This window comes from Cupressus sempervirens, chromosome 9, assembly GCF_028749045.1.
Source record: "Cupressus sempervirens isolate cs-2001-9-10 chromosome 9, ASM2874904v1, whole genome shotgun sequence".
In the NCBI taxonomy this organism is placed as follows: domain Eukaryota; kingdom Viridiplantae; phylum Streptophyta; class Pinopsida; order Cupressales; family Cupressaceae; genus Cupressus; species Cupressus sempervirens.
In genome coordinates this window covers 504,420,596-504,443,900 of record NC_143126.1, presented here as the reverse complement: position 1 = coordinate 504,443,900, position 23,305 = coordinate 504,420,596, and the positions used below count along the sequence as shown (strand labels likewise).

At 33.0% G+C, this 23,305-nt stretch overlaps 1 pseudogene; it reads left to right on the top strand.

Annotated features, from left to right (window-relative positions):
- Positions 1-428: 428 nt before the first annotated feature.
- LOC149539548 (protein NRT1/ PTR FAMILY 2.13-like) lies at positions 429-2,644 on the top strand (annotated as a pseudogene).
- Positions 2,645-23,305: the final 20,661 nt, after the last annotated feature.

Sequence of the window (23,305 nt, the reverse complement as noted above, 5' to 3'; positions counted from 1 at the left end):
GTTGAGTGATCTTCAGGTGCCGAGTGATCTTCAGGTCCCGAGTGATTTTAATTACATGGCCTTGAGCTTTTATTTGTTACACTTTGATCTATAATTTCCCATGCACATATTTGATATTTTATCTCTACTACTTTTGAAAAGCATCAATGTCTTTAATTGTACCACCTATAAGTTTTTATGGGTTTACATCTAATTCAAATAATTGTTTTGTTTCTCAAGTCATGTATATAATTTTATCTCGACATTTCAACATACCTAGAATTTTTATTGAAACAAACTTCCAAATATCTTTCAACTCTAATACAGTATTGTTCACTTTTTTGAGCATGGAAATTGAGCTAGATTTAACTTCAGGATTGTACCATATAAGCAGTTTTTTCTTTTCTTCCCAGTTTGTATGTAACTGGGTGTGTGTTTTATTTTAGGCAATGATCATTCAAATGTTGATGGCCATTATTGACTCCTTCAGAGCACCTCCATGTGGGCTCCAATTACAAGCTTTGGGAACATGTATTGCTCCCATGAAGAATCAATATGTAGTTCTGTATCACTATTTTTCCTTAACAATTGCAACATCGGCAGGGATAAGATACAATTCAGGGGCTTTTGGAGTAGACCAGTTTGAAAAGTGTACTACAAAAGGAATGAGATAGATTCAGAGTTACTTGAACTTTTTTTATTGTTTTCTATTTTTCTCACTCGTTTTAGCCTCCACTCTAATTGTGTACATTCAATCCAGTGTAAGCTGGCCGTTAGGGTTTGGGCTGTGTGTGCTGCTGACAGTAAGATCAATGATTTTTTTTTTCTGTGGGACAAAGCTATACAATCATGTCCTTCCAAAGGGCAGCCCCTTCACAGGGCTTGCCCAAGTCATAGTAGACTGCCTCAGAAAAGGAATTTTCCATTGCCATCCAATGAAGAGGAGTTATACAAGAGAGGAAAAATTGAGTCAGGACTTCCCCTTACACATCTGCTGAGGTATTATTCTCAGACCTCTACTTTGCACTAGATTCAAAGAATTTTAATAGAAATTAATTTAAAACATCTTCAATTTACTTTGATAATAATTAATCTTGATTTTGACCCATTAGTCCGGTGTAAACTTTAAGACAATATTATCTTTATTTTTATTTAATAAATATGCAATCCAAGATAGGTAATGAAAAAAGTATGCAATTCTGCAGACCCCAAATATCCTTACCCTAAAAATAATAGGACACTTAGAAAGATAACGTAGGAGTCAATTTTGAACAAAGGCATCTTATTTTACCCATTGTTCAAGTTCAATATATGGGCCATGCATGGATATTCATGGTTATCAGCTCAACGTTTTTCAATTAAATACAATTTGATGATTCCAATTTTTAAATGTTCAAATGGTTCCTGTAAACCAGATTACAATGAAAAGATCAATACAATTAAAAAGTATGTTAACAATAAATTGAGAATTGGCAAAGCCTAGTGATGGTGGTCTTGCAAGACAAATGTCCTTAGCAAGATTAGCAATGGTTAGAGGCACTCAGTAATAAGTGTTTTGATTATGTTAAAAGTTCTGAAGGGTATAATGATAATTGTAGGTTTGTGAATTTATTACTCATTTTTTGGTATTCTAGAGTTTTGGTTAATTTTAATTATAGCAAAAATCTTACTCTTCAGATTGGAAGGACTTAGGTTTATGGTATTATGTATCAGCTATATTATCTACTGATTTAATAAAAATAATAAATAATAATAATAACAATTCAACAATTCTATTTAAAATATAAGTGAAGAGTAGCAATCACTCACAAGTAGCTGTCTTATTAACACCTTGAAAAATTAGATTATTTTATTCTAATCATTTTAGTTGAAAAATATTGAATATTCAATAGAGAGAGATTCACAGCCTACAATTTGCTAACAGGTTTCTCACCAAAGCAGCCATTAAAACACCAGAAGACTTCTCCTCAGAACCCATGGAGACTCTCCACAGTTTATCAAGTGGAACAACTTAAATCCATCATAAAAACATTGACAATATGGTCCTGCACAGTCATCCCTGCCATTCTGTATTCCCGGCAAAGCACATTTTCAGTGTTGTAGGCACTGAAAATGGACAGGCATTTGGGTTCCCATTTCCAAATACCACTGGCTTCTTACATTGTCTTCAATCTACTCGCCTCTACAATAACATTTTCCATCTATGACAAAGTGGTGGTTCATTTAGCAGAGATAAAGGGGATAACAATAACACAACCGACAAGAATATGGACAAGAATGGTTATTGGCACACTAGGAATGGGTGTTTCCACCATTTTTGAGAAAAAGTGTCTCAATGCCTGTGGTCGGTTCCTCAACATGTGATAATGGGGTTGGCGGAAGCGTTTTTGAGCGTAGGGAAAATTGATTTCTTTTATTCAGAATTTTGAGAAACAGTACAAAGCATAGCTATAGCTCTGGTGGCAGCAAGCCTTGTAGTGGGATACTACTTGAGCAGTTTTTTGATTAGTATCATTCACAAAAACAGCGATCGGCTTGCAAAGGGTCTTGAATTTTGGTTGTTTCTTAGCATGTGCTCACTGGGGTCTTGAATTTTGGTTGTTTCTTAGCATGTGCTCACTGGTATAAATACAAGACAAAAATCTATGTCATGTCCCCTTCTTGAAAATAAATGGAGTAGGTTTTCCTTGCTTTTCTAAATGGTATTATTCTTGCTACAAGTTGAAATCAACTTAAAATTGTATTGTAGTATATTTGTGAATCGGTTTTCCTTGCTTTTCTAAACGATATTATTCTTGCTACAAGTTGAAATCAACTTGAAATTGTATTGCAGTATATTTGTGATCCATGAATTTGACTTAGAAATTACACATTGAATAACAATAACAATATTATAAGATCTTGTTAGGAATTTTTTCTATGTTTTACTATTTTTGTAATGATGTTTTACTGTTTTTGTATCCCCTTTTGCTTTAATTTGAATTTTAATAATTTCGTTCAAATTTCTATAAGATTGTCTACTGTACGCATTGTCTCGACAAAAATCAGAGTTTGATATAATCTCATATATTTATAATCTATAAACTAATTCCTTTTTATTGTTAAAAATTTCATAGATCCATTTCTCATGAGTGAGAGAAATGAAAAACCTGACAAAGGCAGAATTTAACTAAAAGTAGTAATGCTAAATGTGTTCAACTCCTGACACATTTAAGCAACTAGAAGTAAAGTTTCCACTTAAATTCAAGCAAACAAAATTTATAACTTTCTTTAGCAATTAAAGCTTGTTAGTGCTCAAGGGCATGCCATTGATCACATGTATTTTCATACTCCCCCAGCAAAGGCAAGGACTCAAGCTGCACGCAGCTCTTGTTGTTACTACCAAACAAATTGGCTTTCTTATCAATTACTAAAATTAATGTATTATTCTAATACAACTAACTAGATTTAAGGCAAATACAAGTCACTATGTGACACTTGCCACGAATAAACATGAAAATTATAGAATATAAAATCCGCACTATTCCCTCAATAAATGATTATTATTATTGTTGTATATCACTACATTTTGGCTCTATCTATTTCTTACAAGAGCTTCTCCATGAGTAATATCCCATTTACGTTATATGTACGAAACATGCTATGCATAGTTCATAGAAACCCCCCGGTGTTGAGGAAATGCCTACATTACTGAATAAGGTATACTATTTACATGCTACTTTAACCCAAAATCAATTGGTAGAGCGCAATGGAATAAGATATATGTTAAGCTCTTGAGAGGCAAAGGAAGCTACTTATATCACCTCTGTTATTTGTTATTAGTGTCCTGTACCCGGACTTGGACCAGACGGCAGTTTATTTCTCAATATTTTTCCTGATGATATCCAGCTGTTCTTAACACCGCCATCATTAATAAAAGCCCGACCAACTCCTGGGCTCGGCCCTGAAGGCAGTTTGTTCTTACAAGAGCTTGCATATGATCTACGAAACATGCTCTGCATAGTTCATAGAAAGCCCCCCGTGTTGAGCAAATGTTTACATCGCTAGTGAATATGGTATAATATTTACAGGCTACTTCAACCCAACAAGGGAATAAGATACTGTACTATATATCAACACTGCTATTTCTTATTAGTGTCCTGTACCCGGACTTGGACCAGAAGGCAGTTTATTTCTCAATATATTTCCTGATGATCTCCAGCTGCTCTTGACACCACCATCGTTAATATATGCATGACCAACTCCTGGGCTTGGCCCTGAAGGCAGTTTTCTTTTCAACGTGTTTGCAGATCTATCGTTTAGATCCAGGTGTTCGTGTTCGTGTAGGGAATGAAGGGGTTTAGATGAATGCTTGTGCTTGTGCTTTACCATTCTACGCGCATCTGTAATCTCAATATTAGAGACTATTGTGATGAGGAGGAAGAGCATCAACAATGTTTTCAAGGCCATATAATTTCTTCCACACATTGCCATTGCAAGAGATCGCAGCCAAAGTAGAATTCAATGAATCTGGTAAAGATAATGTTGAATGCTTTTATTGCGTCTAAATAATATGCAAATTAAGAGAGCAGATGAGAAATAATTTCTAATCTGGTGCTCAGTGAAGTTGTGTACAAAGAAACGAAGGCATCGATCTGATATATATAGAGAGAGAGGAAAAATATGTTGACTCATATGTTTTGCAGGCGTACGCAGTTACGTTTGGTTCCATTTGGTTGGGAAGATGAATTTATCTCATAATCAGGTTATCTGATAACCAGGTTTTCGAAAATCTAGTTATGTATTTTAGGAAGATACTTGGACCTTTTGGTTGACACCGAAGATGAATTTTCAAATCCATATTCTGCGTTTGGTTGCCAATTTAGAAATTGGAATTGGAACAGAATATGACTAGGAATATCTTTTTGTTGCGTTTGGTTGTTCATTTTCTAATTGGAATTGGAATTTGATGTAAATTTTTTTAATCTTATTTAATTAGTGAAACACAAGGATTAGAATGAGTAAAGTATTAATATTTATGATTTAATTTATTTATAATTAGACTACATTATTATTATTTTTTATTCTTGAATATTCACAATTTTATTTTGTTAGTCAATAATAAATAAAATGATTATTATTTTTTATTTTAATTCTATTTATTAGCAAAGAAAAGTAAAAAATAATCATACATGCAATCATTTGTATGAACTTATTTTTTGTCCCATTGTTGGAAATTGTTATCATATATATTATATATTTTTGAAAAATTGTGTAAGACAAATTTATCGTCGAATTGAATTTATTGTTAAGTTCATCCGAACTTCATAATTGTCGAACTCGAATTGAAACTTGAACCTTGTGACTTAGCCGCTAAATATGTGTGTTTGTGTCCTCTCTCTATCCCTCCCTATGTTTGTGTTCATCCACGTGATTTGGCAGAATGATTGGACACGATAAATGTTGTTTATGCAGATGAATTATTGCCTACACTATATGAGAATTCTCACATCTCTTAAGACTAGTTGCCGACACAGAGAGGGATTGTGAGGTGTGTTGTGGCTCTTGGTCGGTATCTTCAGAATCCATTGGCCATGGTTGCAACATTATATAGTCTTGGCAAAGAAATATTATCATTGAAGTTTCATTCACTGGAACATTTCCTTACTCCAGATGAAAAGTATGAAGCTATTGAGCAGGTAATAGTTATAGAAACCAACTATAGAGGCTATGAAGCGACTTGTCTTTATAAATGCTATTGGTTTTTTTAAGGGTTAGAGGGAATGGACAAGCAGCATCCGAAAACCATGTTATGGATCCATTGGATTATACTAGAATTCATCCAAAGTCATATGAATTTGCCAAGAAAATGGCTAAGGACATATATTGTGAAGAAGTTGGACATGATATAGATGATATGGATGAGGAAACACAAGAAATGGCTGTTGAGCATGTCAAAAAATATCCTGATCTGTTAAATGCCCTTGATATTGATGAATATGCTAGAAGTGTGGAGCAATGGACATCCAATAAAAAGCAGGAAACCCTTGCTGACATAAAGAGTGAATTGTTACATGGATTTCAGGATTTGAGATCGCCATATAAAGAGCCATCCCAGGATGAGAAATTTTATCTGCTGACTAGAGAAAATGAAGAGACCCTGTTAATGGGAAAAATTGTCCCCGCAAAGTCCAAAATCATCGTATAATTTGTGATCTGGAATCAAGCTTGACATGAATAATATTGAAAGAGGAGTTTTCTGATGATCTAGATATAGATCCTTTAGAAAAAAATTGCAGAAGGCAACATCCTTACCTGTTGGGTGAAAACTATGACAAAAGTGAAGTACCTAGTTGAGTTAACTTGCAAAGAGAGTTCACTAACGAATGATAACTATGAAGGTGAATAGGATAAGGATAAGGAGGTTAAGGATCCATATTTTGCGGAAGAGGATTCCATTTCACGAAGTGAACAAGAGAATGAAACCATTAAGTTCCTAACAGATAAAGAGCCAGGGGAGAGTATTATCCGTCCAAGCTTGAAAGGGCCTACTCACTTGATTCTAACACTGAACATTTTCAATGGAGTTTATGCACACAAGGATATTGTGGAGGGAGGAAAAGACCAAAAGGATTTTGCTAGCTATCTTCGACTTGGAAAATACTTTCAATTGGGGAGGAGACATTTGAAGTTCTTGATGAGGTCATAGACAGATATATATTCAAGAGAGGATAAGATATTTCAGTATTTCATTCTACTGTTTGGTGAGTCATAAAACACACATCAACAGACACCTTTCTACAAATGCAGGAACACACAAGCTCCTCTCTCTCTCTCTCTCACTCTCTCCCTCTATCCCTCTGTCCCCCCTTCTTATCCCGCACTCTCTGCCCCTCTATGTATCTCTCCCTTTTAATAAATTTATTAAGTTAGTTAATTATTCAACAAAATATGCAACTAAAATTTTACGTGAAATATTATATAGGAAAAAATATACCATTTTACATTCACATACATTAAACATTTGATGATAACTTTAACAAGAAAAATGATGCTTTGTTAATAATTGCTCTTAAAAAATGCGGAATTTTGGCAACATAGATTTTACATGCAATTTTAAAAAAGAAGATCATGAAAATCATTAATCATATAAATCATATTTTAACATCATGAAATTCTAATAATGAATTTCACATAATTACTACAATATGAAAACTTGCTAACTTGATAGAACAATATCCATGATTTGATGGTGGTGTGAAAACACACCGTTAAACACAAAAACACTAAGAAATTCACGATGTATGCCTTTATGCCCCACATTCGATGACACACCATTACATACGAAAATATTGAGAAATCCATGATGTATGCTCTTATGCCCCACATTCGCCGACAACCCTCTCATGCTGCTCAATGTTCCCATTACTATTTGTATTGTTAGATGGTCAATCCTGCATCTAAACATGCTTGAAAAATTAAAACCTAATTTTTTTTTAATGGAATACACCAAGGAGTGGCATCAGAAATATTGATCGTTTACAAACACAGTAAACAATCATCAGATAGCTCATTTTTTATCAGCATGTCTGGTCTTGCAATATTAGCAAATCAAGAGCAATAAAAAAATACAAGAGAAAGACACTTTATCAATACAATTGACAATCTTGTCAAGAAGCACGTACATAGGAAACCAAATTGTGAAAAAAAAAAAAAAAAATTTAAAAATATCCAAGCGAATTAGGAATATACATATAACATGGGACAGAATCATGACTGTACAATCATCTACCAAAAATCCTCAATACTTTTGATAATCTTGTCAACGAGAACATACATAGGAAATCAAATAGGGACAAAAAGACAAAAAAATAAAAACATATGCAAGAAAATTAGGACTATAGATATAACATAGGACAGAATCATGAACTATACAATCATCTAGCAAATCACATTTCTATATGCTTTCAATTTCTACAATTGAGCATTCATCATTTGCCACTCCTTGTGTATTCCACGTATGTATGGTTCAAATATAACTCTAATTAACAATGCAATGAACAACTATACCAAATGTTTACGAGATCATAAACTACGTGTTGTGAGAGATCAATGCAATACCATTAAACAAAGCCAAATAACCCTCTAGAATTATTTCACATGCCAATCGTGTGAATGCCAATGAAATGAACAACTAAACTATGTACTGACAAATGCCAATCATGTCAATGAAATGAATGACTAAACTATGCATATATCAAGTATGTATACATACGTACATACATGCGTGAACATACATATGCACAGACATACATACATACGCACATACATACATATATACACATGTACATACATGTGTACATACATACGCACGTACATACATACATATGCACATACATACACACACACATACATACATGCTTAGCAAAATAGAAAAAATTTGCTCAGTAATGATTTCCAATATAGTGTTGTGACAGATCAATGCAATACCATTACACAAAGCCAATTAACCATCTGGAATGACTTCACATGCCAATCGTGCGAATGCCAATGAAATGAACAACTATCCTGTGTATTGACCAATGCCAATCATGTCAATAAAATGGATGACTAAACTATGCATAGATCAAGTTTGTATACATATGTACATACATATGCACATACATACATACATACGTACATACATGTGTGTACATACATATGCACATACATACATACATATGTACATACATGTGTGTACATACATACATACATACATGCTTATCAAAATAGTAAAAATGTGCTCAGTAATGAGTTCCAGTATAGTGTTGTGAGAGATCAATGCAATGCATAGATCAAGTATGTATACATGCGTACATACATGTGTGTACATACATATGCACATAATACATATATACGTATGTACATACATACATGTGTGTACATACATACTGTTTGTTTCAAATCTGTTTAGCAAAATAGTCAATATGTGCTCACTAATGAATTCTAGTATAGTGTTGTGACAGATCAATACCACTGAAATGGACAACTAAACTTTGTAACAGTTTCTTGCCAGTAATGAGTTCTAGTATAGTGCTGTGAGAGATGAATGCAATACCATATAAATACAGCCAATTCATAAGCTATGTATAGATCAATGGCAATCATGGCTTTTATCTAGACATAATCAATATGTGCTCAATATGTGCTCAATAATGAAATTTGCAAGTATATCACTAGCTTTTATCTATACATAGCTGACCTATACATAGTTTATCATGGTTCTATTTCTATCTGCTATCTACTTAGCATAGTCAATAGATGTGGTAACTATTTGTTTCAAATCTATTTAGAAAAATAGTCAATATGTGCTCACTAATAAATTCTAGTATGGTGCTATGAAAGATCAATACCAGTGAAATGAACAACTAAACTTTGTAACAGTGTCTGGCTGTTTGTGTCAAATATGTTTAGCAAAATAGTCAATATGTACTCAATAATCATGTGATTACTTGTATATATCATAATGCCAATCATAATAGCAAAACATGGCTATCATGCTTTTATCTATACATAGTTGACCTATACATAGTTTATCATGGTTCAAATCTGTTTAGCAAAACAGTCCAATATATGCTGTAACAGTTTGTTTAGAATCTGTTTAACAAAATAGTAAATATATGCTCACTAATGACTTCCAGTATAGTGTTGTGAGAGATCAATGCAATACCATTAATCAAAGTGAATCATGCCAATGAAATGAACAACTAAACTATGGATATATCAAGTATGTATAGATCCATGTAAAATCATTCAACATACTTATGACGTCATAAACTATGTACAGATCAATGCAATACCATTAAACGCAACCAACTCATAAACTATGTATGGATACATGGAAGATCAATGGCAATCATGGCTTTTATCTATACATAGTTGACATATACATAGTTTATCATGGTTCAAATCTGTTTAGCAAAACAGTCCAATACATGTTGTAACAGTTTGTTTAGAATCTATTTAACAAAATAGTAAATATATGCTCACTAATGACTCTCAGTATAGTATTGTGAGAGATCAATGCAATACCATTAATCAAAGTGAATCATGCCAATGAAATGAACAACTAAACTATGGATATATCAAGTATGTATAGATCCATGTAAAATCATTCAACATACTTATGACGTCATAAACTATGTACAGATCAATGCAATACCATTAAACGCAACCAACTCATAAACTATGTATGGATACATGGAAGATCAATGACAATCATGGCTTTTATCTATACATAGTTGACATATACATAATTTATCATGGTTCAAATCTGTTTAGCAAAATAGTCCAATACATGCTGTAATGGTTTGTTTAGAATTTGTTTAACAAAATAGTAAATATATGCTCACTAATGAGTTCCAGTATAGTGTTGTGAGAGATCAATGCAATACCATTAATCAAAGTGAATCATGCCAATGAAATGAACAACTAAACTATGGATATATCAAGTATGTATAGATCCATGCAAAATCATTGAACATACTTATGACGTCATAAACTATGTACAAATCAATGCAATACCATTAAATGCAGCCAACACATAAACTATGTATGGATACATGGAAGATCAATGACAATCATGGCTTTTATCTATACATAATTTATCATGGTTCAAATCTGTTTAGCAAAACAGTCCAATACATGCTGTAACAATTTGTTTAGAATCTGTTTAACAAAATAGTAAATATATGCTCACTAATGACTTCCAGTATGGTGCTGTGAGAGATCACTAATTAAATAGTCAAAATGTGCTCAATAATGAGTTCCAATATAGTGATGTGAGATTAATATAGTTTTCGTTTAGTGCTATTAGAGATTAATGCAAAACCATTGAATAGAGTAATCATGCAGCATAAGTCATTGCAATCGAGTCAGTAGCTGAAATAGCTAAATGGTACCAAATGCCATTGCAATCCACTCCACTCTCTCCACCTCATCCATCATCAAGAACCCTTTAGCTCTTTCACGTTGAAGCACGAAGGTATCATGTGCTTTCACAAAAATTGCTCGACTTGGTTCAGGGATAGCTTTGAGAGCAGTATATGCAGCAATCAAAATATTATCATCTTCAGATTTATCCACTTTTACAATCTGAGGCTTAATGAGGCCTCTTTCAGTTCCTTCATAGTTTCGCATATCACATCCAATGATGCAGCCAAAGATGTCTTCTTCCTCTTTCCCCTCCTTGATGATGATGGTGGAAGAGTCCCTCTAGCACTTGCACTCGACTGATTGGAATGATATAACTCTTCATCAATATCTGGTTGGCTGTCAAGAGGTGTACCACAATTGGTATCATCCTCATCAAGCACATTAAATGCATCGTTCATAGGGTGCCCTTCTTCAGCATCAAGGGGTGTTGTAGATGCCAACCCTTCAGCAATGTCATTATCGACAATTACAGCCAACTCATTGAAATATTGGAAAGGTGACCTCTTCTACATTTTTGCATTTTTGAATTCTCTCCTCTACATATAAGCATTAATAGATGGATTAGGTTGTAAGTTTTTCATTATTAAAATAAGAAGGGAAAATTTCTTCAATGAAAAGAGTACAAAGATCATCCTACCTTCAAAAGGTCATCCCACACTGAATCCTCAGCATCCACAGTTTGAGTTTCTTCATTCCAAGCTAACCCACTTGTATTTTTCAAGTCCTTCATTACTTTATATCCTACTTTCCATGTTTTAGCTTATTCTTAAAATGATCTCGTGACAGATTTGAGTTCATCGCTGCATTGAATGTCCTCTCTATCGTAGTCCATGCCTCTTTTTTAAACCCACCTTCACCTTTCCGTCCGAGGTGGACTTGTTTAAGGAGCAAGTCTAAAAACTTGTGTTCCATCGATTTTGTCCACATTTTCTTCTTTGAAGAAGAAGATTTTTTGCTCACAGCGAGGGATCCATCTATATCACTCAAAGTAATGGGAGAACACATCTGGTTCACATGATCAGATCCGTCCATGCTCATCATGAGCTCTGTATATGCCATTGTGTACTCCTTCCTGTATTTCATTTAAATTTGAAGTAGAAAATCTTTAACTATCAATTTGTAATACATCATAATGGAACAAGGCTAACATATTGAATAGGTAAACGTATTATGATTTAAAGTAATCATACGACTAAAATTGAAAGTTATTGCTCTTTAAATTTAAATGGAATGCAGCAAGCAGTAACATCAGAAAAATAGGATTTTCAACGAATTCATTGTTCTCTTCTTACTAGTGGACTTATGATCTTCATCATTTGGTACTCCTTGCTGTATTTCATTTAAAATTGAAGATGATAAACTTTAAATATCATTTTTTAATACATCCTAATGCAATGAGGCTAACATTTAATAAACTTGAAAGAATTTAACTGAAGATGATACACATTTTAAGCAATAATTGATGATAACACATCAACATCAAAAAAACTACCAGTAAGACAAAATGGTGATATCAATGGCAATTAAATAGTCATGAGCCCCATTATGAAGCATGTTACTGTACTTTCTCAATGCAAAGATGTATAATAATTGTGCTTTCTTGCATTTAAATCAATGTAATCTATATTTCAAGTTGAATTGTGTATTGCAGATATGATCAACAATTTTTGTACATAATGTAGGTGTGAAATTGAAAGTTAATGTTCTTTTTATTTAATTAGAATGTAGCAAAGACTGATATTAGAATAACGGAATCACACACCATCATTGTATATGCATACATCAATTTAATCATATAAAGCACATTGCCTTCTGATAAATCATTTATTCTCGAGATCTATAATCTTCCCACATCCTATTTGCTATATCTTCTCGAAATTGGGCCCACTCATTTCTATCCTCCTGAGACAACCCATATGTCTCAAGCAGTGGCACCTCTATCCCATCACAATCATCTTCCTCTTCAATAGCTTCTTCCGATGGAAGGCCATCCTCTATCGTAATGAAATTGTGAGGTATGCAACATGCTAGAACAATATAGGATTGTGTCATGATATCATAAGACGTTGCATGTCTTAAGATTGGAAAACGTTGCTTCAGAATACCAAATGTACGTTCTACTGCATTTCTAAGAGAGGAGTGTCGATGGTTGAACAACTCATGTGCAAAGTTTATTGGGTTTTCTCTTGACCACTCTTTCAAGTGGTAGCGTGTACACCGATAAGGAGCGAGAAATCCAGGTGCATTTGGATATCCAGCATCCACAAGATAATATTTTCCTATATAAAGAAAGTATATTGTCAATACTTGAACCATTTAGCATAACCTTGAGTATATTAAAATGTGATTTGGCTTACCAGGGGGAACTACAAGTGGATCTAATCTGGATAGAGCTGAGGCTAGAACAAGGCTATCTGCAGCAGAGCCTTCCCAACCAGCAAGGCAATATTGAAACTTACAATCAAAGGAGAAGACACCCATAACATTTTGCGATAGGTTCCCTTTTCTATCACGATATTTACCCTGTATGTCGACATCAACTCGCACTGGAATATGGGTACCGTCGATGGCTCCAATGCAATCCTGTGGGATATGATACACTGATCAAATGTATGCTCAAGTAATAATAAGATAAGGACAATATTCTAGACAATAAACTTGTAATAATGTGTGATTTACCTTGAAGAATGGTTCAAAATGATCCTTCCCACTAATTTCAGGAGGAGTGCCTGGACTAGGTGGTATGAAGTAATCTCTGTGAAGGGCTAAGATAGCCATCAAAACCTTGTGGAAGTACCGACTGACTGTCTCTCCTGAGTGCCCAAAGTTATGGGTAATCTTGCGGTTCCTTAGATTGTGCCCAAGGGTGTGGAGGAACATCACTAGTTGTTCCTCTAACTTCAAGTGGATCATATCTCTCAAGCTTCCTTTCAGCCTCAGAATACGAGCTAGAGAAAAGAAGGCTGCCCTACTCATCTGAATCTGATCATGACAATCCACCTCATTCGAATGAATAATGTCTCTACAAAAGGAATTTCCTTTTCTTATTTGTTTACCCATTTGACTACCTTCTCGGGCTACCAGTACTTTGGCTATGCCAACAAAAGCAAAAAGAATTGTGAGAATGCGGGTGTATGTGGTCTTCCTAACTATGCTTCCTTGGACCTCTATACTCTCCATAGGATCAATCGGTGACCTGAAAGGTGGACAATTTAAACACTATCAGTTATGAAATATCAACTATCACCTATCGAGATACAACATGATTATTTGCTAGCCTCATTGCATTAAGAAGACAATTATTTATTCAAATACAACAAGGAGTACCAACTACCGAGGATCATAAGCCCATAAAGAACAAATTACAATGTGTCATTATACTCCATGTAATCTATCTATACCAATGAAAGCATAATATTGATTCCATTTGTCTATATGTATACACACATGTATGTATATATGTATGTGCACACACATGTATGTATGCATGTATGTACGTACACACACACACACATATATGTATGCATGTACGTACGTACACACACATGTATGTATGTGTGTATGTACATACACACACATGAATGTATGTATGTATGTATGCATGTATGTACGTACACACACACACATGTATGCATGCATGTACGTAAACACACATATTTATGTATGCATGCATGTACGTACACACACAAGTATGTATGTGTGTACATACATACACACACATTTATGTATGCATGTACACACATGTATAAATGTACAGACACATGTATGTATGTACACATACACATGTACAAACTATAACTTGAATTTGGGCTTTTATGAATGTGTTTTAATAAATCATCGGGTCCGTTGAAACTGAGGCTTGTCTTTTAGAAGATGAAAAGTAGCATAGTTGGCAATGGGAACAGAGTTTCTTTCTGCATTGATCTATACATAGTTTGAAATCATGGCTTTTATCTATACATGGTTTATAACCTCATAAGTATGTTGAATGATTTTGCATGGTTCAATACATACTTGATATATCCATAGTTTAGTTGTTCATTTCATTGGCATGATTCACTTTGATTAATGGTATTACATTGATCTCTCACATCACTATACTGGAACTCATTGGACTATTTTGCTAAATAGATTTGAACCATGATAAACTATGTATAGGTCAACTATGTATAGATAAAAGCATGATTGCCATGTTTTGGTATTATGATTGGCACTATAATATATACAGGTAATCACATGATCACATACTGGAATTCATTATTGAGCACATATTGAGCACATATTGAGCACATATTGATTATGTATAGATAAAAGCCATGATTGCCATTGATCTATACATAGTTGATCCATACATAGTTTATGATTTAGCTCTATTTAATGGTATTGCATTCATCTCTCACAGCAGTACACTAGAACTCATTACTGGCAAGAAACTGTTACAAAGTTTAGTTGTTCATTTCACTGGTATTGATCTCTCACAACACTATACTAAAAGTCATTAGTGAGCATATATTGACTATTTTGTCAAACAGATTCTAAACAAACTATCACAGCATATATTGGACTGTTTTGCTAAACAGATTTGAACCATGATAAACTACGCATAGGTCAACTATGTATAGATAAAAGCCATGATTGCCATGTTTTTCTTGATTGGCACTATGATATATATAGGTAATCACATGAGCACACACTGGAATTCATTATTAAGCACATATTGAGCACATATTGATTATGTATAGATAAAAGCCATGATTGACATTGATCTATACATAGTTGATTCATACATAGTTTATGACTTGACTCTATTTAATGGTATTGCATTCATCTGTCACAACAGTATACTAGAACTCATTACTGGCAAGAAACAGTTAGAAAGTTTAGTTATTCATTTCACTGGTATTGATCTCTCACAGCACTATACTAGAATTTATTAGTGAGCACAAGTTTATGACTTGGCTCTATTTAATGGTATTTCATTCATCTCTCACAACAACATACTAGAACTCATTACTGGCAAGAAATTGTTACAAAGTTTGGTTTTTCATTTCACTGGTATTGATCTCTCACAACACTATAGTGGAATTTATTAGTGAGCACATATTGACTATTTTGCTAAATAGATTTAAAACAAATAGCCAGAAACTGTTACAAAGTTTAATTTTTCATTTCACTGGTATTGATCTCTCACAACACTATACTTAAATTTATTAGTGAGCACATATTGACTATTTTAAAAACAGATTTGAAACAAACAGTTACCATATATATTGACTATTTTAAAAATAGATTTGAAACAAATAGTTATGTTTAAATGAACCAAAAAAAAATTTAAAAAATCTAGTATGCAAAGTTGGGTGTGAGAGGAGAACCGTTTACCGCCACCGCTGTTCAAAGTGGAGAAGAGAAATCGCAGAAAATGCCACGGCCACACGCCACGGCCACAGGAAACCATGTCCACAGAAAACCCACAAACCAGAAACCCTCGCAAACCACGGCCACAGAAAACCCACAAGCCCAAAAAATGCAGCAAACCAGAAACCCTCACCTTCGCACAACAGAGCATGAAAACAATACAACCGTCGTCTTCCAAAAAACCCAATTTGTTCTTCCAAAAACCTAAGGCAGATTCGGCAGACTCGACGATTTATTCAAATGCATTCATAAAAACCCAAAACTTGGTTTTCATTTCAACTTCCACCTATTTCTTGGAAGAAATTTCTTCCAATTTTTGAGCGAAATTGGCAGACGAAACCCGAAACCGGGTTATGTGTTTGATGAACCAAACGCCACCATTTTCTTCCATAACCTGTTTTTGGCACTGAAAACCCTATTCCGCACCCGGTATTCCTGTAACCAAACGGGGCCTTTATGATGAAATGTTGGAAAGTGTAACCGCGTGAAGGAATAAGTCAATCTTGACCAAGTCTTGTGTGCAGGAGTTTTCTGGCAGTTGAAAAATACTCTCATAAATTCTCTCAATTTACCAGACAATTTCTCTCATAAACTCAAATACTCAAATTCAGCCACGTTTTCTGACAGTTGAAAAATAAGTACAGTTTTTTCACTTGCGGACAAATTTAAGTCAATACTTAATGTCAAAGAACGATGTCAGTCAAATTCTTTGAATATGGAATATCTACAGATGAGGGTAAGGGTACTACTAATATTTCAGTTTGAGGTTTTGTAATAAATAGATATTATCAATATTGTTGCATAAGAGTTTAAGATTTTTTTCTTTTAGATTTTAGTTTAATATAATTATAATATTATTTAAATATAATTATAATATTTTATTCAAATTAAAAGTAATAGGAGGATGACTATCTAATGTCTATAGTTTTAGATATATTAAGAGTCTACAATATGTTAGTATATCTTTTTCAAATATAAATAATATATAAAGTAAATAAGCTAATATATCTTTTTTTAACTTATATAAAAATTTCTTAAATATCTACTTGCCTATTACAAATATATCTAAAGTAGATATATTGATTTGTCATAATTGATCAAACATACAAAAATATATTAGATGAATCATTAGAAGTGATTAAATGCATATACAATATAAATATAAATTCACGTCCTCATTCTCAATAAAAGATATACATTTTTTTGAGGATTTCTCTTTAAAAAGAACAAAAAATCTAATCAATTACCATATATATCACTTTCAAATTATAGGTATATGCTCCATTTTCTATGTCTTAGATAATTAATTGCATCTAGAACTTGTTGCCAACAATGCTATTTCAACATTATGAAATGTAAATTATTAGTCATATTGACCTTTGAAATGTTTCAATCATAGAGTGTATTGTTTAAGAAGATTTCTCCAACAAGGACCATGTATGATCCTTGAACATAAGAGAAAAATCATTGAGATGGTATATTTAAACTTACATATTCTGAGTTATATACATTCATGGTTTATTTAAAATTTATTATTAGTAGTGGTTCCTAATTAGGTTACCTTTAAAATTCCACATTAGTATCATCTTATGCCCAAACCCTTCTTGATGCATAAGATTTTTAATGATCTCTAATGTACTGGACACAAATACTCATTTTGTATTACTTTTTCTAACATTGACATATATTCTTCGCAACCAATTGTAAATCTCTAGTAAATGACAATATTAGTTTTTTGTTTCACTTGAGTTAATACCAAAAATATTTTCACTTTTAATTGAATTATTTAAAGGAAGACACTAAGTTATTTATTTTGGACATCCATGCATCATCATTCTGCTAGTCTAAGATAAGTGACTTGTATTGAGACTCCTTGAAGCTAGTTGGTATTTGATTGATACTAGTTCCTCTCTTATTATCTCATCCCCTACCCATTATGCATAATGTCAAAATTTATATTAGTTTTTGGTTGCAATCATCTAGAACACTAAGCATGAATGTATGGTTTTTCTACCATTTCATCCCAACCCATCATATTGTGAGATGAAGGCCAAATCCCCATCTTTTTTATAGGTATAATATGCAAAAATATTTAAAACTAATATTTTCTCATAGTTTATGTCTCTTTTTCTTTTATAGAAGCTTTTATATCTGGGTGATCATAATCTTCAACATTGAATCTTGCATTGTTGTATAGAACATTTTATATCAACTTTGATATGGTATGATAGGTTTTTGGATTTCTTCTTGTTCTTATTTGGCGTATCTAGATCACAAAGCTTTAACTTCTTATATGAATGCTACTTTTGTGATTTTCAAATGTAGGTTTATTTTGAAGTATATTGTAGAACATTTAAGCTCAATGTGTCCTCTAAGGTTCGACTTTATCATTTGTTTTGTCTATATCAAATATATGAGGTCACATCTATAAGTGCTTGAAATTTTGAGATAATTGTTTGATTCAAAAGGTAGTTGAAAATATAGAGTATTTTGAGTCAAAATATACCCCTACATCTTGTCTATATGATACTTAGGAAATGGAAGATTGATTACATTAATTTTTCAAAATTAGTGTAATTTTTGCTTTATTAGTAAGAGGTTGAAGGCAAGATTAATTATTATGTGTTATGAATTATTATTATTATTTATTAAACTCGAGTAGACTCAAACTCAAGACCTCCCAATTAAGATGGTCATAATTTACTGTTGCGTTGTAGGTTCTTGCCTCAAAATCAATATACTAGACTATAGCACATAAAAGAGAATTATTTCCTAAAGTGTATAGGTTAATATGGAAATTAATGTACTAATTATACTAATTACTTTGTAGAATCTAAAATGTTTTTCTAGAATAATTATGAAACTTAAAGTTTTGACACGTCTTATGGGTAATTTGTTTAAATTTTGGCATTGAAAAAAATGGTAATTGATGGTATCATGTGCCCTCATAACCTTAGGACTAAACCCTGGAAGATGTATGGAGACTCGAATTGATGAAGGTACACTCTGATACCACTTGATGAAGGGCCACACCACCCTACCAACTCATAACCAAAAATCCCACAATATGACAAGAGATGACAAAATGTTTCAAACAATTTTATTATACTTGAAAATTCAATATTAATTACAATAACATTTCTACAAGATCCCTCAAGATCCAATCCAAGCCCAAGCTAGTCCAAATCCACACTCTAGTAGAAACCTCTGAGATCTCAACTTGTGCTCGCAAGCCACCAAGCAACCTCCTTGTTTCTAAACCGCAATCACTAGCTCTTCTCCAACTTTATCCAAGATTCAAGTGTAAACTGCCTCACATTCGATGCTCTGTCTACACACTCACAACTCTACCACAATCCTACTATAAACTGCCTCACATTCGGCACTCTGTCCACAAACTCAGGAAAACTCACTCTTCACTTCCTATTTCTCTTTCACGCCTTAAAGCCTTCACACCTTCCAACTTTCACACCTTGAAGCTTTTCCTTCCAAAGCTTTCATCTTTCCAATCTTTCATCTTTCCAAGCTTTCACACCTTTCACAGCTTTCACACCTTGAAGCTTTCACCTTTCAAAGCTTGATTAGAAATGCTCATATGCCTTGCTTACATAGGCACTTACCACCCAATGCATGCCTTATCCACAACCTTCTAGAATTCCACCTACACAATATCCACAACCTTCTGCAACTTCCATAACCTTCTATAATATCCACAACTTTCTACAATATCCATAACTTTCTAGAATTCCACCAACACACCCCAATAAATGGAATGACAACCATTTTTTTTTTTAACTTTTCTATATTATGCCACTTATGCACCTCAACAATAGAAATTCCTCCTTTTTTTCTTTTTCTCCTTCTTTTCTTTTTCTCCTTTTTTTCCCTTTTTATTTATTTATTTATTTCCTCTAATTTTCATCACTTTCTCTCTCCAATTTTTTTAATTTATTTTTTAAAAATTTAAAAATACCATGCAAGATGCTCCTACATCACGAATGGGCCTCCATATTTTAGGATCTTGTTACAAATTATCTTCCTTCAATTTGATGAGTTTCAACCTATTGATGATAAAGCAATTTTTATGATTATTGAATAAGCATAATTTGGTTATCTTAATGATAAAGGGACTTCTCCAAATCCTACTTCTTGTAAATGGATGTTTTTTAATTGTTTAGATGTTATGGACCATGATCATAGTTTAGAGGGTTCATTTTCTTCATCTATGAATTAGCATTGGTATAATCATTTGATATGCACACTATGAAATCTTGTGTGAATTTTTTTGGACATGATAAGAAGAAACAAATGAAATCCAATAAGATTTAATGCATCTCAAGCTATTATTACATTTTGATGATACATGTATTTCTATGGCCATAGCTTGTGATTTTAATGTAGTTAAATATTTATATTCTTCTAAAAATGATTCCTTAGGATGATCTATTGATAAATATTATATGTTTATTTTCATAATCGGAATACTTATCATTTTATTTTAAATACAAATAATAAATTTTAAAATATTATATTAAGAAAAATAAACAAAATTATGTAGTCACATCGTTTTAAAGAAGATTCTAATCCATTTAATCAAGAGATTCAAGATGTAAGATGGTGAAACTAAAATCAATGACTTTATAAAAGGAGATAAAAACATGCATGATAAAAAAACAAAAACAAAGGAAAACCATGTATAATAGAGAGAAGTATCTAATTATATTATTTTTTCCCTAATGATATCATTATTAGTATGAAAAGTTCAATTAATTGTTGTCTAAAATAAAAATATGTATGAAAATAATTTTGCCATCTAATTATAAATTTGATTAATATCTTATAATTTATTAAGCCGATAGACTTCTCCTATGAAACTAAGGCTCCAAAATAAATGCATCGATTGTCTGATGCAAAAAGTTAGAATATGTTTGTTTATGTCAGAGCAATTCCCCTCACCATTGCATTCCCCTACCATATTTTACAAACAGTTGTTTAAGACTGAGTCTGTTACTGACTGGGATTCTCCACATCATGTGATGTTAGAGGAGCTCAATACGCAACTAGGTCACTAGAACAAAGGCGTTAACACATATGCATTCATTCAACAGTCAACTAAGTTAATTCTCGAAAGGTGAAGGATTCAGCGGGTTACTCCCTTTATACTCTCAGTCCATTTCTATTTCTATTTCTATAGATGCCATAGCGGGATATCGTACATCAGAGGTGCATGGTGTGTCAAAAATGCCTAGTTTCATCTATGAACAAGGAAGCCTGTAACACTCAGTCATATGCGGACTCCTTCACACGCAGTGGGTGTTGGAACGTCTCTCGCTCAAAATATGAAATAAACTCTAGCATAGCCTTCTACACTTGACCATTCACGTTCTAGTCTTCACTTACTCATGGTACTGGATCTATGTTGCCACACTAACCCCTTTCGATAATTCACCCATCTCTTGTTACCATGTTCTGTACAAGCTTAAAGAACTGCTTGCTCACACCTGAATTTGTGTTTAAACCCTCGTCTAAAAAGTGTCTGAGGCCAAGACAAAAATAATATTTGATTCCGACTTTACCAATATATTCACTTCGAAGTCAAATTGAATAATATCAAAGTTTTCAATTCAATATGAGTTCAGACACTAATGCTCTGAACTTTAATCACAGCAAACATATTTATTTACTTGGTAACATTGGTCTTGGATATTTTTTAGGGCAACCACTATTTTGTCAATCATTTTAAAGTTCAAACTTCAAACCATGAGGATACATGTAATATCGCCAAAGTTTTCATTCACCAATATGAATTCACGACAACGAATTAAGTTGTGAATACAATACAACTCTCACAAATGTAGATGGGTCCTATGGCAAGATTTAAAACTATAGCTTGTGATTGATAATATTCCAGCAACTATAGTGAAACAAATATACTCCTCCGGATGAGACACGACAGGAAGAAACCAATATATCGTATGCAATAAATATTAATTCCGTCTTTAAGCAGCCCCCGCATCATAGAATGTTCCTTTGACTAAATATTAACCTTTAGACCATAAGGCATGCCGATTACACTTACAAAATGAATGAGTTGATTCATCATCTTCATGCCTCGCAAAGTTTTCACATTCAAAATAATAATAAAATACCCCACAATGCTTAGACAATTTAAAATGTTTCAAGGCTTTACCAAATTACAAAATATTTCGATGGCCCATAAAAATATGTTTCTCTTGGTCTTTGGCAAATCGTTATGAACTTAGACATTTACAGTAAATACATTTTTCAACAATAAGGAAGTCAGATGCATTAGAAATACATGAGGCTCTTACAAAGAGCGCTAAAAATATTCTTAGAATTTCCTCTGCACTTTTATTACTCACCGAATCAAGCTTTGATTAAATCTTTCTCAAATTTATCTTTGATTAAACTTCACAGGCTGGTACGAAAATCGGCTTTGTTACCACTGCACTATCCCCAATGGATATTGTCTCCAAAATTTTATACGGAAATTTAAATAGATATTTGCTCATGCAACCAATTTCCATTATCCAACAATAATATCAATTACATGACTGAAATTATAGCTTCTGAAATGATATTGTATTTAAATCACTAGCATAATAGTAAGATACTCAAATTGAAAACACAACAATAGCTGTCAGATTAGATAGCTAGAAATAAAAAAATTAAGAAACATTCAGAAACTCACTCATATGATAGCTCCAATAGACAATGGGTTTTTTTCCACTACTTCCAAGCTCAAGATTTTCTGTCCTCAAACTAACTGAAAGTTGAAGCTTCCAAACTCTCTAAGAGAACTTATAATCAAAACATAATCCAAGCATGAGAGCGCAAAGAGGAAAATATATAAACTCTAATTTCAATTTGATAACATTAAATTGATTAGTATAAAAAGGCAATATTTTGGTATGTAACTTCTTATAGGAAGGAAACC